This window comes from Diplotaxodon limnothrissa, linkage group LG15 (genome assembly GCF_057381915.1).
Source record: "Diplotaxodon limnothrissa isolate DT_005_m linkage group LG15, D_limnothrissa_male_GT1.1, whole genome shotgun sequence".
In the NCBI taxonomy this organism is placed as follows: domain Eukaryota; kingdom Metazoa; phylum Chordata; class Actinopteri; order Cichliformes; family Cichlidae; genus Diplotaxodon; species Diplotaxodon limnothrissa.
In genome coordinates this window covers 39,058,171-39,074,453 of record NC_140610.1, presented here as the reverse complement: position 1 = coordinate 39,074,453, position 16,283 = coordinate 39,058,171, and the positions used below count along the sequence as shown (strand labels likewise).

Below are 16,283 nucleotides of genomic sequence, written 5' to 3'. Positions count from 1 at the left end.
AAGTTCTAAGCTAATCGACCTTAGTGTTCTCCTTTTTTAAAAATAAGAATCAATAAGAGAATCGATAAAGAATCGAATCGTTAAACAGAATCGAAAATAGAATCGGAATCATGAAAATCTTATCAATACCCAGTGGTGCTGGGTGCCATCTCCAACAACGATGAGGCGGCCTACATGGATGAAGTGAAGAATCTGGCATCGTGGTGCCAGGACAACCACCTCCAGCTGAACGTCAGCAAGACCAAGGAGCTGGTGGTGGACTTCAGAAGGGGTCAGCACAGAGACTACAAGCCCATTATCATCAATGGAGCTCCAGTGGAGAGGGTGCAGTCCTTCAAGTATCTTGGTGTCCACATCTCCTCAGACCTGACATGGGCTGCCCACATTCAGGTCCAGACCAAAAAGGCTAGGCAGCGCCTGTATCACCTACGACAACTGAGGAAGTTCAGGGTCTCTCCAAAGATCCTCAGGATTTTCTATACAGGCGCTGTGGAGAGCATCCTCACACAGAACATGACATCGTGGTTCGGGAACAGCTGTGTGAAGGACCAAAAAGCTCTCCAGAGAGTGATCCGTACAGCAGAACGCTGCTGCAGGATTGCTCTCCCCCCGCTTCAGGACACCTACACCAGGAGATGCCGGACTAGAGCAGCGCAGATACTGAAGGACCCGTCCCGTCCAGGCAACAAACTGTTCCAACTTCTGCAATCTGGTAGAAGGTTCCGCATCTTCCGGGCAAGGACAGAGAGACTCAAGAGGAGCTTCTATCCCCAAGCCATCCGTGCCCTAAACACACACACCCGCCCTCTCACATCATCTATAATTGACTGAGACAGGACTCTTCCAGACACTAAACCAAGGCACAATGTACATTTCAATTCCTTTAATTTTAAATATGTTTATATTGTCTATCCTGTAAAATAGTCAGATGTCTATTCATATTAATGTACAGAATTCACCTGCTTGCTGCTACTACTGCACATTCACCCAGTGTATATACTATATGTGTGTATATATATATATATATATATATATATATATATATATATATATATATATATATATATATATATATATATAATGTTCCTCCTCTACACCCCCCCCCCAATTTTTGCACATGTCGAGGAGCGTGTCAGGCTACATTTCACTGTGTGTTATACTTGTATAACTATGCATGTGACAAATAAAGAACCTTGAACCTTGAACCTACCCATCCCTAGCAATTATAACCAAACAGATATTGAGTAATTAGTAGTTCAATTTACTTTAAGCAAATGAGTCCTCATCTTAATTAGCTTAAAATTATCAATTAACCATTATTAACCTTTATACCCTAAAGTGTTTATTTTAACCTTTTTGAATCTGTCTCTCTCTTTCCTTCTCTTTCCCCAACCGGTGGCAGCAGATGGCCCCGCCCCTCCCTGAGCCTGGTTCTGACGGAGGTTTCTTCCTGTTAAAAGGGAGTTTTTCCTTCTCACTGTGACCAAAGGGCTTGCTCACAGGGGGTCATAATAACAATCTGTATGTATTATTGTGGGTCTTTACCTTACAATTTAAAGCACCTTGAGGCGACTGTTGTTGTGATTTGGTGCTGTGTAAATAAGATTTAATTGAACTGAATTTTAGCGAGATTGGACTGTTGAACTCACCTTCAATGTGGCCAAAGAGACTTTTGTCACTGACTGATGTACGTGCAGTTATCTATCTGCACTTTTTATTTCTCCAATTATTATTCAAGACAGGAATATTTAACATCAACCATGAAAGCAGAATGTGCCTTTCCACACAACTCTGTGGTCAAATATTTCAGCTGACATTCACACTGGTTTGTCAACTAAAAACTATAATGATGAAAAAATGAGTGATTTTTCACTGGCTGCTCAGTATGGTGTATCACACTAACAAACGAGGTAGAGTAGATAAATTACTGATGAGTTAATAAGTAATGAGTGAGTCATTATACATCTCTGTCACAACACATTTGTCATGACATCTAAATTAGATCCTTTTTAACAACCTTTTGTTCATCTTTCTACATCTTTCCCCACCAGTTCTCTCAATTTTAATTACATCAGTTGTTACTGTTGTTTTTACTTAACTTCTGAGTGGTTGAATAAGCTGAAATGGCTGTTTCCTGCACATATAGATCTTTAAAAGCTTTAAGATGTGTGATGATGTTCTGGAAACTAATATGAAAGGTAACATCCTCAGTCACACTGTTTTGTTGACATCAAACACAGGTCTGTGAAATACAGTCAAGCACAAATTCTTCTGTGAGAGATGTTTGAAAGAGGGACCAACAGACACTAAATCTGTATTTTTGAGGAAGCGACTGTTTCCAGTCTATATTTTGTTGCTATCACATTTTTTTTCCAGTAAAATAACAGATTTTTCAGACACTTGTTCTTATTCCTTTTGTTATTTGTTTTTCAGATCTGTGATGTTGCTGTTTTGGCTTGCTCTAACCACTCTGCCCGCTCAGAGACTTTCTCAGCTGCAGCTCCATCGATAATGCTCTGTTAAGCATCCACTCAGCCAAGAACCAAAAAGGAAAAAAGACAAAATTAGTGGATTTTTTTTTTAAGGAGCTGAATATTTTTCTTTCTTCCAATTTGCTGCTACAGTTATTTGCAAATATTACTTGAACTGGCAAAGGATTCAGGCTGCATTTAGCAACACTTGCAGTATAAAGTAATTGCTAGTTTGTGACTTTTCATGGGATTTATTGACATTCAGAAAAAAACTATTACAAGCACAATTTATTAGTCTATTTATCATTTCTTTAGATTTATTTCACCTGCACAGGCTGACACGTCTACACTTGGAGGCAGGAGGAGCCTGCAATACAAGAAGTGTCCAATCTGGCATTCTTCTGTTTTCCATTCCCTTGGCCATTTGATGTCAGGTGGGTGGAAAAGACGAGGATTAGTGAAAGTGGTGGGATACAGTTCTCTCTTTGAATATCCACATAATGGTAAATGATGAATGACACTAATTTATTTTGTTAGTGAGGAGCTATTTAACATTGACTGTACCGTATGTAATTGGCACACATCAAACGGAACATATCTAATGTTGAGACGGTGACATTTTATTGACTTTTGAAAGCTGTATGCTAATTTATGAATTCGATGCCAGTAACAAATTTCAAAGTTGTGACAGGGGCAAAAAAAGAAAAAAATAGAGTCGACCAAAGCTGGAGTTCACCTCATTCGATCGCCTTCAAACTTCAAACAATATATCAGGCCTTGCAGAATACCTAGGTAGTTTAGTGTTAGCGCCTAAGGTCAAAGTTGACATTGAAAAAAAATTCAGAGAAACCATATTGAGTAATATATCACATAAAAGGGCACGGAGAGAGCTGTACAACACACTTATTTATTAATATGGCATCACAAAGATAGCTTAAAAGACTGAGTTTGTGATGGGTGTATTCACACTGAGTGACAGAAGAGGAAGTAAACTTCTTTTCTAATTTTCAGGGTATTTGTTACTCGCCCTTTGTGGTAATTTGTTATTTTCTGGTGGATAAACAGTTAAATATTTCCAAAGACACTATAATAGCTCTGGTATTAGCTAAAGCACCTGGTGTAGCAGCTGAATTTAAATTTCTGAGAAGTCAGTAAGATCTAATACTCCAAGTCGATGGTGTTAATGAAAGGAAATGGTTTATTTCCCAGATTCATAAAACGTTAGTGGAAAACACCACAAGGAGTCTATTCAACAATTACATGTGATGGAGGAGCCCCTATACCTCTAGCAGAGTTTCTGTGCAGTGCATTGCATTAAGTATTATGTACTTTACTTGGTGATTAAAACCTTCTGGGATATGTGGACAGAAAATGTGCTGAGTGATCTGGCATGTTTTCTGCATACTACTGCACTGGGCACATCTAATGCATTACAATGAATTATATACCACAAACTATTCCCCTTCAACATTATGCACTCCACACTGTATATAAATGCCACTTGTTTTGCACATATTCAACTCTGTATATTTTATATATTTTATTATTATTATTATTATTATTATTATTATTTTATTTTATTTTTTTACTATTTAATTTGTAAAAATGTGTATACACACACACACACACACACACACACACACACACACACACACACACGTAGGAAAATATTTAGTATACACATCCAGAAATGCATACACTATTATATATTGTACATATATTTATTAGTTTCAGGTTGGCCATTCTTGTATTTTGCTCGTTTGTGTTGTTGTGTTTGCACATCTCTGTTGCTTGTGGGGCTCGCACACAAGAATTTCACTCGCATGTGCTGTGCCAGTGTGCCTGCACATGTGATGTGACAATAAAAAGTGATTTGATTTGATTTGCAACTGCAGAGTGTACTAGCTTGCCATAAATTAGATGTAGTGTCATAAGTATTTCCATGTTCTAGTCCCTGATGTCCAAGTTAATTCTATTTTATTGGAAGAAAAATGCAAAAGGATTTGACTATATTTGCATTTTTAGAGAGAAGCTTGGATATAATGACACAGAATATGTTGATTCTCATTCTATTCCAAGAAATAACACAGTGTACGCAGTGCAATGAATAACAAATACATCCTGCATCCATACAAGTTTGGATACAAAACTGAGAATAGATCTGGTGCTTATAGCTGACCTATTGTCTGTCTAGGAATTTTACAAGTCATATATCTGAGCGATTCCGATCGTATTACCATCTTGCCAATTCATTTTTGTGTGATATACTGTTCCATCTCTCCATTTTCTTCCATTAAACCAATTCAAGATCGGGACATGCTGGACCCTATCTCAGTTGTCATAAGGTGGCGGTACACTCTGTATACAGTGTTACAGTTTCAAGTGACCTGCCCAGTGACTATGGATGCAAATCAGCATCTTGTACTTGCATTTTCAGATGTGTTATTATAGGAAGAAAGAAAAAATTACGCTACATAGTTACATAAAAGTCTATTGATTCGGTTATTTGACCAAACATAACGCAGCTGGAGTACAAATTAGTTTAAAAATTGGTTAGAAAGGGTTCACATATGCTTTTGACATCAAGTATTATTACTCTCAGTTGTATATATTCTACTTTCATTGCACACTATGCTTTTTATATCCATGAAACAAGATGAAACAATAAGTTTCACTTCACCAACCCTTAAAGACAAAAAAGCATGGATGACCTGTAATGTTCTAATTCTAAAATTAGAATAAAGTAAAGTGTTTCAGCCCTAAAAAAGTGAGAGGCAGGATAACAAGGTACTCTGGATGTTGTTACCTTGGCCAACCTTTGATGCATTGGCCTGTATGTCTCACATATAAAATTAGGCCCTATGATTGTTTTCTTTCACATTGTGCAAAATTGTCATCAGTATTTCATCAATTATTGTATCTTGAATATTATAATATCAGAATTTCATATTGTATGTGATATATAGTAACATTACTCCCAGAAAGGTCTGCGGGAAAACTATTGGCATAAACTAGACAAAGACAATTCTAGCACCCTCTTTTGGATCACTTTCTGGACTTCCAGCAACCTCCCGGCACCGTCTCTTGGCCTGTGTGACTGATGGCTCATAGTAACTATGGCTACCACAAGATGCTCTGCACCACGTAAAATCGTCCATTATTAAAATATAGCCATTTTAAACATGCACTAATTTTAAAATTATTCATTATTAAACTCTGGCTGTCTTCCACAGTCTGCCCCACCTGGGCACGGCCAATGGCCTGAGCCTGGTTCTCTTACTCTTACTTGCTTATAGGGGTCATTTGATTATTTGGGTTTTCTCTGTATTACCGTAGGGTCTTTACCTTACATCATAAAGCACCTTGAGGCAACAATTGAGCCAATCAATAAAAAAATATTTATAATTTCAGACACATTTGTTTTGTCTCTAAGTCTCTATAGACAATTTCTTTTTATTACATTTTTTTTTACACCTTAAAGGTCTACATTTAAAACAACCTACCACTTCAGATAAAAAGGAAATATTTTTACCTTTACTACTCGTCAATAGGTACAGTAGCTTTGCTGGATATAAGAACAGTGATTGTGAGTTTACTGACATCTAAAAGTAAGAATTCATAGACAAGGATGAAAAGGAACAACGTTTGTGGTTTGACTGCAGATGTAGGACCTTGGAGTAACATTAGTTTCTGTCTCTTTGACTGAATATCTGCCTGGCAGCTGCAAAACATGAACCCACTTGACATTGCTATGTATAAAACTTGCAAATGGACTGATTTATTTAGTTTGGTGCCAGAACAGAATACCATATCGTTCTGGCTGACATAACACCTGCGTGTACACTGCCGTGAACAGTAGTTTTTTTTTTTTAACCTGTCCTGTCGGGCAGCTTTAGCAGGCACAATCATGATCTGAATGCCCCGTTGTGCCAGACACATTTGTTTTGTCTCTAAGTCTCTATAGACAATTTCTTTTTATTACATTTTTTTAAATTATTCAGACAAATGTATCTACTGCGTGACAATGCCAGACCTCAAGGCGGGTAGAAGAAACTTTTTAATTCAGTTTAATGGAATTAAGTTTCAATTCAATCTATCACAGCCCTGAAATGTATCAAATTAAACTGATGTGCATTAAACTGAATTAAACAATAGATAATACAATATAGTTAATACAAGCCTGAACTGTTTTAAACAGAGTTGCATTAAAGGAATTCAACTTTACAGAAGATGCTAAATAGGTGTAGAAAGCAATGATGAACTATGGAAGTAACATGTATTGCCCTAAAATGAGTAAGAATCGCTTTCTGAAAGATTGTATATTTGATCACATGTTGGCCACTTATAGAAATCACTGAGGAAAATGGAAAAGCATCCTTTTTTTGAATGTTAATTGATCATTGTTTGAGGCCAGTGAGCAATGCAATCAATTATCTAGTCTGCAGCTGTTAACACAACACCACAATCCATATGTTACCCAGAAGCTTTTTCCAGTTGTCAGAGCTTTTGTCCCTGAAGTAGAGACCATACTTTTCACTTTTCTGCTATGATTGAATAAATAATCAAAATCGTGAGTCCGAATCATGTCAGTGGACAAAAATAACCTGTTTCAGCAAAGTCTCCATGACACCGTCTCTTATGAAAGTCAAAAATGTCATATCTTGATGGGTTGGAGTGTTTTTTCACAAGCTTTAAAACTGCATGAAGTCAGTACAGGATTGCAGGAATTATACAAATGCCAAACAGGGAACTTTAATGTCTGACTGTAAGTCAGACTTTAATAACAGTGCACACTTTTCAATTTATTTGGGGGCACGGAGAACACAGACAAAAAAAGAGAACACAGAACATATCTCCTTTTTCTGTATTTTTTTCTGTATCTTGCAATATTCATGATTTATTTTTATACCTCACTGCTTTTATCATTTTTGACACATCACATTTTCATTCATTCAACACGTTCTTTGTTCTAAACAAGTCAAATCATGTAATAGTCTGTAATGGAGTTAATGCCACAAGAAAAAGACCTGCGAGTGTTTGAACCTCATTCATCTACTTTACAATATGTAAAGACGTAATAACTGATTGATTGGTAAATTAACAGCTGATGCACCAAGATACAAAAAAGCCAGAAATGCATTGTTTTGGATTCAATAAAAACTTGTATGTGACACTTGTAAAAGAACTTATGAGCTGAAAGAAATCGAATCTCTTCCTTTTCAAGTAAATATTGACTTGATCACATGTAGCGTATAATAATTTGGGAGAATTAAGAGAGAGATCTGCAATCCTCAGTAAAGCGCTGTTACTGTGTAAACAAAGGTAATTAAAAAGTAGTAGTTTAATGAACTGGTTGATTACACAATGACACCCGAGATTTATTTTAGTCTGAACGATGAAGTGCCTCCTATATCAGATAGTGAATAAAAATTACAGTGATTTACTGCAGCTCTGCACTGGAGCATCTCTAGCTTTTTTACTGGATATAAATGCTCTTACCTCCAGTGTGTCCCTGTGTTGTTATTCCTTTGCGTAAACTCAGGTTGAAGCCTTAAGTCTGAACAATGTGCGGCTCTTTCACTCCACTCTCCTCCTGGTCTGTCGCACTCTCCTCCAGCCTCACTTGCAGTTACACACATACATACATATTGCGCGCACACACACGCTCTCCCCTTTTCTGTCATCCTTCCTGCACGTCAGACTCTCAGACATGAATGTTCAAACACAGGCAGATATTTAAAACAACATTTATAGTTCTTTCCATTGCAAACACTTAAATTCGAATGACTATGATGATATTAAAGTAGGAATACGAGCTGCGCTCCCTTCACTCAGAACCCCCTTAAGGTTGAGGATAAAAACCCTTGCAGATACTCAGCTTTCAGTTTTAATTCAGTAGACTGTAAAACATACTTTCACACAATTCCATGTGTAGCTGGTAATTTTCCTTAAACCTCGTTGTTAGAGTGGCGTAGCAGTGGTTTTCAAAGAGAAAGTATCAGTCGGAAATTAGTTAGCTTTTGTTCATCTCCTCCACAGCTTGGTGGACATATTAATATGTGACTAAACAGGTTGCCTACACTAAGCTGTTTTTGTATGTTTGAAGTGTATTCCTCATCTTCAGTTTTTGCAAACACAGTTTTATGGATAAATATTTAAGCAAAATTAATGTACAAGGCCCAAACTGACTGTATTACCTGAATTTGGCTTCTAGTCACTTTGTCTTCTAATGCTGCTTAGAACCACGTCTAACGAGCCAAACATAGCTCTCTCAAAGTCCTGTGTTGCCTGGTTACACATGTGTTGCCTGGTTACACATTTCAATTTCACTATGGACCTGCAGACCTGCACAGAAAACAAATAACAACTTTTGTTTTAAACAGACACATTTTTCATGTCTCCCAACAACTCAGGCACCAATCAGCGGTCTTCAGATAAAGAGCCCGCAGTATCCCCAAAGACGACACAACAGGAGATGAGCGTGATCAGAAGCATGCTTCTTGTTTTCTTTGACATTCCCAATGGTGCTGAGTGAAACTGTCTCCCAGGGTCAGACTGTCAATGTAGAGTTATAACATAATCTTGTTGAGGTGTCTGAGGGAGAACATTCCCTCACTGACAACTTGAACTGTGGTTCACCCCAATACATTCTATTTGTTTATTGTTGTTTTTATCTTGAGAAAAAGTCAAACTGAATTTCATTGTACACCTTATGATGACAATAACTCTTCATTCAATCCATTGAAATCTTTTTGTTTTTTCTTCACACTAAAACAAGCGTAGTTACCATCTGGCATAATTGCCATGTTTCTGCTGCAAAGTGAATATTAATTTAAAAGCTCTCCCTTTGTGTGTGTTCTGCCCTGGTGTATAATCAATACTTAAATGTGCCAATATCTGGGACTGTTTCAGGGCACTGTGCAGCTGGGGGAATTGTTGAAGGTCCAGTACTGTGGGTGGAGGTGAAATGTATGCACACCTAACCTTTCATATGCACCAAGCATATAATCAAAACCATAGTTAGCTCCCACCGTGATCACCCTCTAATTTTGCTGGTTGACTGGTCTTTCTGAATGGGAGATAAAGAGGATGCACATTCACAACAGGTGGTTAACGCTACGTGTGCTGTGCTGGATTCTGGTAGCTGACTGATCCTGGTGAAAACGATTTATCTATATATTCCTAATTTACCATTGTGTGGACAAATTTGCATCCCACTTTTTAAAATATATATATTTTAAACAGGAAATATAGGGAGACATAAATATATGGAGAAAGTTGACACCCTGACCAACAATAGTCCTTCATGTTTGGCATTCATGCCTTATTGAATTAACATAAGTTGAAGAGGTTTGCGTAAAGCTCTTATTTGTGACTATCTAAAGTGACCACACTCACTGGAAATTAAATGCTGGGCCAAGTACGATAAGCACTATGTTCGGACTTACTCAAGCTTGTTTGTGCTTGTTTCTTTAAACAGTCCAAAGATATTTAAAGGTTTCAGATTTTGCACCAAAACTTCTGTAAACTACAAAATACAGGACCTAACATTCCAACAAAGCACCCTAAATCTCCTCTGCAGCCTCAGTAAAGCAACATTTAAGCGACGCATGACGCCGCTCTCAGTCCGCTGCTGGTGGGAGAGTCCCCAGCTGACCGTCCCAAGAGTCCCGTATGTTGGAAAATAGGACACAGGAAGGGAGGGCGCTAACTGGTGAGCGCCAGCTGAATTTTCAAAATAAGAGCGTGTTCTCTCTCTCTCTCTCTCTACACACACACACACGCACACATATACATATGTGCTTATAGCAATTTTCATATTGCTTTCAAATAATGTGCTGATGGCCCATATAGGCACATAAGTGTATTCATACCGTAATCTGTCATATTTTTCAAAATGCATTTCAGCACGTTTCTGTATGGTTGTTCATTGCTCAGCCCTGTGATTATTGAGTCTGGCACTGGCCAAATAAAAAAAAAAATTGACTTATTTAAATCTGAAATTGACATCATGCACATACTAACTACACATAGTAACTTCCTGGAGTTGTCTTACATCAGCTTGAATTTTTACATATATTTTATATACATTATATTCTTGTTATTTCATATTTTAAAAAACAAGCACTTTTTAGATTTTGTTGTATAGCAAAGTTTGTGTGTGTGTGTGTGTGTGTGTTTTCTTCTTTTTTTTATGTAACCAAATTATTAAATATGACCTTTTCCAGAACTACTCATGCTGCAGTTACAGTTTATTTTCTTACTTTTGATGCATCCGAGTAAGAACTGGCTACAGTGGCGACATAAAGTCTAACACTTCACTGTTTATTGCAATAATCTGAGACATGACACTTTCAAGTCTAATTAACGATATGTTTGGATTTTTACTCTTACTGTTTGCTTCTTCCAATTTGAAGGTTGTTTTGACCTAAACCAGGATGCACCTGTGGTTTCTTGTAAATGGTGGTGAAATACTGATAGCACTTTCATTATTATTTACCCATGTTAATAGGTTTTGGGTTGTTTTTTTTTTTTTTTTTTTTTTGTATATTTTGCACTGATTCAAACGATACCTAAATAAGTGTCAAAGACAAGAGTAGACACTGCTGGAGCAGCTGAAAGAAGGATTGGAGTTTTTTTTTCTTTGTTGAATAGTCATGCATGCGGTCATTTGAGTCATGAGTCATTGGTGACAATGAATAAGGTATTTCCCATGTATGATGATAAAGTGTACCAAGTCTCAGAGGAAGGACACAGGACACATATATAATCTTCAGATAGTGTGAGAAATGTGAAACACAGATATATGACATGTGTGTTGTAAATATACACATGCCATATATCTGTATTTCACATTCCCATGAGACCAATCACATTTCCTAATCTGTCCAATAGTACTTTTTCAATTAGAAATGTTAAATGTTGCACTAAGATCAAACAGTACTATGGTAGTCAGTTTGCCTGAGTCTGGATTCAGGCAAATATCATTTAATATCTTTACAAGAGCAGTTTGTGTGTGGTGATACTGATGAAAACTGAATAGCTAAAAAGCTGAATGACCAGGTTTAAAACAGCAGGTAACTGCATCATGATTGTTAAATTGTTCCATTTTATAAAAGTAAAATAGCAGGAACTTAGCAAACATGGAAAATAAGCTTTTCTCTCTTCTAATAATATCATGTGACTTTACTCGTGTCAGTTTTATTTCATGAGCATCTGAAACCACTAAAACTTGTATGACTTACAGGCTTGAAAACGCTCTTTTGTTTTCATCAGAGGAGCAGCTTTGTCACCTGCTTCACCTTAGAAAACGCTTCAAAGAACGGAGCCAGATTCAAAGTGACAATGAAAAGATGTCACTGAATCCCATGACATACCTCAATTACTTCTGCTCAGTGCATTCATAGAACCTCTGCAGCATCCTGCATGTTTTTAATGCGGTTTTCCACTTTATCCATTTATCTCCTGCTGCTTTGTCTCACACTGTGTATTATAGCTGTGAAGCCCTTAATGTGAATCTCGAACTGCATGCTGATTCTCACCATAATCTTTTGCAGTATAGTATCACGTTTACTAAGCTTTTTTATGCAACATTTTTTCAATTGAATTTGATTATTAGCTCTCATAGGCACTGTTCTAGAGATGGCATGTAAAGGAAAGTTGGGAAAACACACAGTATGCGGGGTTGCATTTAGATGATATCCAGCTGTTTGAAAAAGAGTATGTTCTTTACTTTTTGGAGTTAAGTGGTTAGTTCCTGAAAAGTGTAAGTGTAAGATTAATCTAAAGTGGGGAGTAACTGGGCAGATGAAAACATCTGGATCAGTAAAATGACACAATAATATTGTCACTCAACTCAAGATGCTAATGCCAATAAAAACAGCTGTGTGGCAGGCACATTGTAGACCCAAACACAGAACTTGGAAAGCAAGCATAAAAAAACTGTTTTAATGCAGATTGCTCACCAAAGCACAAAGCACACAGCTACAGTAAGTGGGACAACGCAACAAAGGACAGGGGAAGACACAGGTAATAGTGAACAGGTGGGGAACACAGCTGCAGACACAACTGAGTCAACACATAAAGAGACACTATCTTAAACAGGAAGAGGGAAACATGATTAACATGACACAAAAAGGCTATTTTCTAGGCACACTTTAGGCCCTCTAAGACCCCGCTGAGCATTGTTTAGTCACCTCAGACTACTTGAGTAGTGTAGTTAACCATCTCCACCCCTTTATGTATTCTTCTTCTGACACCTGCTTCCAGCAGGATAACCATCATGCCATTAAGCTGCATGATGCTATCATGTCAGTATGAACCAAACTCTTCCAAGTCCCTCTGTATTTATTTGAGAAATGCAGAAATGATTATCTGGAAGGCAGTTTTAACTCGTGACCATATAATTAAAGAACTTTTTAGAAGTATTTGTTCAATCATTTGCAAAAACAGTTGGGACCAAAAATATTTAATTTCCAATCCACTGGAAATTAAATATGCTAATTTAGACTGATGAAACATTTCAGCCTCTGATCAATTAAAACACAAGGCTGAGGCAACATAATTTCATGTGAAAGATTCCATTTCACTGAGCGATAAATCAGATAGGGCTCTTTGAATCTATTCCAGCAATCACGGCGAATCACACAGCTTGACGAGCCTGATTCAGTGAACATTTGGACTTTGGAAAGTAATTTCATTACCGGCATTTTAATGAACTCATATTCCTCATTTCAGGAGAATAATTGAATGATTTAGTAGCAAGCAGGCGTCTCATGGCATTTTAGTTTTTCATGAATGACAAAACCTTATTGAGCAGCTGTTTGCCTGCACCTGACAGGACAGATCCATATTAAATGATCACCCTGACCTTTTGCTTGTTCTTACTATGATCTGGGGGGCAAAAAACACAATGATGAACAAGAAGGAAAGATGAAGAATATCTTTGTCTGTCTTTTTTGATAATGGTTAAAAAACAATTACCAGATGATAGAAAGAATAGCAGTGTGTGATGTGGATATTACACATGTCCACAGATGTTCCTTAAACATTACAATCAGGGGTGTTTTATGTATGCCTGCAGCTGTGCTCAGTAGGGCAAAAACATTTAAATAAAAACGAGTTCTTGTTTTCAGCTCTTGGAGCCAATGTTTTATCCTGTTAATTCTGCGTGCTTTCTGTGCAAGTCCCTCCAGTGACACTGAAAAGAAAGACACGCTGAGCTGGATTGTCAGAGTTTGTTTTAGGCACTGTGGTGTCAGTATGGATTGTGTTATAGCTATGACAGTATGATAGCTTGTCCTTTCAGTGAAATCCAGCAGTTGTTGACATTGTTAGACATGTAGCTGGCTGAGATGCCTAGAGGTTATACACCAGCCTAAACAGCTGATGACAAGTGGTTTTTCATTACAAAACACAAACTGCAAATTTATTAGAAAATCTAGATGTCCAATTTTAGAAATGAACAACAAAGGCTGAGGAAAAATTTGATTTCTCTTAACTTCTGGTTGTTGTTAGAAAAAGAGAATATTCTGCCTTTCGCATGATTTTAGTCAGAGGATATGCTGCAAGTTGTTGATGTAGTGTGAGCATATTATTGCTAATTTATGGAGCCAGACTTCTTTGTCAGTGTGCTAGGCATATCTAAAGAACTGGACTTCAGTTTAGCCTTTTAGTTCCCATTCAGAACAGCTTTACATCTTGGACTTAAACTAACCAGCTCCTTGAGGATGTTATATCCATGGATGTTGTCACAAGAAAGTTTGATGCTCTGATATCAGCTTATAGGCCATTACGTGAAATGAGCTGGAAAGGGATCAACATATTGTCAGGCTATTTGTGTCAGGAGGAAGGAGGGGGAATAATGTCAGAGCCATAAAAATTGTCCACCAGCAGCTTACTTACGAGAATCTGAAATGTTACAATATGCCTAGCAAAGTCGAACCTTTAATAACAAGGGTTCATGAGCTAGCATCAGTGTGAGAGTGAGAACACTCTGAAAAAATACAAAGTAGACATTTTTACAAAAAGGATGGCACAGTTGGGGGATTAGGACAGCACATTTTGTCCCACAGGCATCAGCTTGTCAGCTTTCTTCAGGCACACAGGTTGAGTTTATTCACGATGAGTCAGTCTTTACCGCCTAATGTATTTAGCCACAGGATTGATCACTAAATAAGCCAGAAAGGCATCATGTGCACATGCACATCCACAGATTTAGCAGATCTAAGCGGGACTTTTTTACTTGCACATTTCCTTCCCTTTTTTTCTGCTTAAATACAAAGTCAAATGGGTTCATTTAGGTGTTTTTCCCTCTGTATTCAGTGACCCTTCTATATACTAAATTGAACCTAAATTCATATGCAGGTAACCACTGCTGTGTATCAAAGGTGCCAATTTCATGTGTTATTCAGGACAAGCCAAAGGCCAAATCATGAATATACACAGAATGACAGCCGGAGTCATGATGTATTTTAATTTGTACTTCTTTCTTTTTTCACTGTTAGTGAGAAAGACAGAGAGAATATGAAGCAGTTTATGTGAGAACAGACAGCTGCTTTGTTATGCACGGCTCAAAAAAATCAAAAGGACACTTTTTTATAAGAGTAAAGCATCAAACCATTTTAACTTCTGGGATATTCATCTGGTCAGTTAAGTAGCCGAGGGGGTTGTTAATCAGTTTCAGCAGGTTGGTGTTAATGAAATTTTAACTGCCATAAATGTAAATTATGGCAGTTTGTTTAATTTATTGTGTTCATTTATGTTATTTATTTTCTTTATTTATTGTTCCTTTTGGGGTAGGAACTAAGGTTCATTCTGTGTTGCACACAGGCCTTTTTAAGTGACGTAAAGGGAAGTAAAAAGCATGTGCAAGAAGCTAAGTTAATAAGTTAACTAAGGCAGAAGAAGGAATAAATAAGCAGTTTAAAGTAAAAGAAAGCTGCAAAGAAGAAGAAATTGGGAATTATTTTTGTTAAGTTTTGTTCCTGAAGCGGACTCATTCCCTCACGGTTACGTGCAGCCAGCGAGGTACGTTAACTGTGTTTGTTTATCGCGTATTTGTTAACTTGGGTTTAAATGTTTATTTGTAATATTTATGTTGGTCAGTCTGTACTTTTATGTAATAACAGTTTGATGGTGGATTTTATGGTGTTTCTGAGGAGAAGTGTGACAGAAGAATAAATCCATCTGTGAATGAAGAACCGTGGTGTCGTGTATTAACTGGAGGGAGTGATAGTCAAACTCGGACCTGCCCAGACTCGCCCTATCAGCGCAAATTCGACAGCTCATCAAGACGGGAACACAGATAAGCCACTGTTTAGGACACACAGGTTCATAAGGTTTTCATGAAGAAGTCTATAAGCCAGACTCTAAAGTTTTTGGTCTGAAAAGTAACACAAGAGTTGGAAACTAAAAGGAACTGTGTATAGCCTGGCAGCCACGCTGTTTCACGTATATGAATGTGCATTTACGTAAGAGATGTAAATTCATGTTCAGCTGAATAATTATAGTTGGCTCTGAAAGGGCAGAAGTAAACTTTGTACATTTTGACAGAAATTCAGTTTGTATTTATGGTTCAGTGTCTTTTAAGAACTCTGTTAAGTGTACTTACTCTGTAATATTCTACATGTATGGGCTAATTTGAATGAGAGTGACTTCATTTAGTTAAGCTCATTCTTTCAGTATTCACAAATGTTGTTGCAGCTTGCTCTTCTATGCTGCCTGTGTATATCTGTGTCTAAATAATCAAAATGTCACATACAAGTAAAGAAGCTCAGGGTGCAGTAGCTGCTCCGGAAGAAGAGACTGAGT

At 37.4% G+C, this 16,283-nt stretch overlaps 1 protein-coding gene across 1 annotated transcript in view; it reads left to right on the top strand.

Moving 5' to 3' along the window:
* Positions 1-15,222: 15,222 nt before the first annotated feature.
* hykk.2 (hydroxylysine kinase, tandem duplicate 2) overlaps positions 15,223-16,283 on the top strand; it is a 42,303-nt gene continuing 41,242 nt past the window's right edge. The window contains exons 1-2 of the mRNA XM_085372611.1: positions 15,223-15,500; positions 15,602-15,802. The gene's annotated coding sequence lies outside the window, so the exon portion shown is untranslated. The remainder of the gene's footprint in view (positions 15,501-15,601; positions 15,803-16,283) is intronic.